Source organism: Akebia trifoliata, unplaced genomic scaffold, assembly GCF_017979445.1.
Source record: "Akebia trifoliata isolate Shusen 1 unplaced genomic scaffold, ASM1797944v1 Contig00240, whole genome shotgun sequence".
NCBI lineage: Eukaryota > Viridiplantae > Streptophyta > Magnoliopsida > Ranunculales > Lardizabalaceae > Akebia > Akebia trifoliata.
In genome coordinates this window covers 50587-52068 of record NW_028236891.1, presented here as the reverse complement: position 1 = coordinate 52068, position 1482 = coordinate 50587, and the positions used below count along the sequence as shown (strand labels likewise).

The 1482-nt window shown below is 35.5% G+C and overlaps 1 pseudogene; it reads left to right on the top strand.

Annotated features, from left to right (window-relative positions):
* Positions 1-266: 266 nt before the first annotated feature.
* On the top strand, positions 267-1025 carry LOC147381818 (protein RER1A pseudogene; annotated as a pseudogene).
* The last annotated feature ends 457 nt before the right edge of the window (positions 1026-1482 follow it).

The window sequence follows — 1482 nt, the reverse complement described above, 5'->3', positions numbered from 1 at the left end:
TCCTCAAGGGTTCCAAACCCGTATTTTGGTTTGTGAAACTCGAACGATCTAGAGCTTGGTCGTTTAAGTTTGCTTTCACCCTCAAACCATCTTCTTAATCGGTTTTCAGCCATGTTCATCATGTTTTCAACAGAAACCGATCGGCCTGTTCTCTCAATCCAGTCGAACATTCCATTCTAATCGGTTTTAAGGCCATTAATGTTTGAAGAAAATTTCTGATCTCATCTAATTTATAGACGAGAGGAACAAAACCATGGAATCATGAGCCATTGATGGTGGTGTAAACCAAAACCAAGGAGGACTCGATTCCTCATCGAGTTTCATAACTGATTGGACCTATTCTATTACACAGCGATACCAATATCTTCTCGATAAATCAACCCCACACGTTCTGAGACGTTGGATCTCATTTGTAGCCATCGCCATCATCTACATCATTCGTGTCTACTTCATTCAAGGCTTCTACATCATCTTGTACAGTCTCGGGATTTACATCCTCAACCTTTTGATTGCTTTCCTATCTCCTCAGGTTGATCCAGAGATTCAAGAACTTGTTAATGGGACTACACTTCCTACAAGGGGATCTGATGAGTTTCGCCCCTTTGTTCGTCGTCTCCCCGAATTCAAATTCTGGTATTCGATCACAAAAGTGTTCTGTATTGCTTTTGTATGACATTTTTCAGTGTATTTGATGTGCCTGTGTTTTGGCCGATATTCTTCTTTTACTAGATGGTGTTGTTCTTCCTCACAATAAAGAGACAGATATTGCATATGATCAAATACAAATATGTACCCTTCTCCCTAGGCAAACAGCGTTACACCGGAAAGAAAGTTGTGTCCGGGGATGAAATTTCTTCATAGATATTGGAATTTCAGGATCTATGGGGGTCTGGTGGGAGCGAAAGTTTCCTTGAAATTTGGTTTCTTCATCATGGGAAAATTTTCAGATTTTCTCTGAGGCAAACTCCCTAGGATTGATTCATAGTAAAGATGTGGCCGGGCTAGATAGGTGGTTGGATGTCCTCTTCTTTCTCTTCTCTTTTTTTTTTTTCCCTTCATTTTTGTTTTTTTATTCCACATCACATGTTTGAGCAATGCAATGCTGTTTAAAAAAAAAACATTTAAAATAAATAAATAAATAATAGGCGAAGGGAAGGACTACTAACAGCTTATACATGACTACTAGGAGATTTTTTGTTGTCACACCAATACACCATCGAGATTTATTTGGCATGGGAAATATTGGTGGTTTTGTTTTAATTTTTTTTATATAGTTTAAAAAAAAAGTGTTCTTTTAAGTTTTTTTTAAAAAAAAATAAAAAATAATAATAATAAAAAAAAACGATTTTTATTGCTTGATAAAAGTCGATTTGTTTTCTAAAATGTTTTTTTTTTTATTTTATTTTATTTTCTTTTTCTCTCTTTCTATTTGTTTAAAGATCATCGTAACCTCTCATCACAACGATTGTCACTTCATTCTTA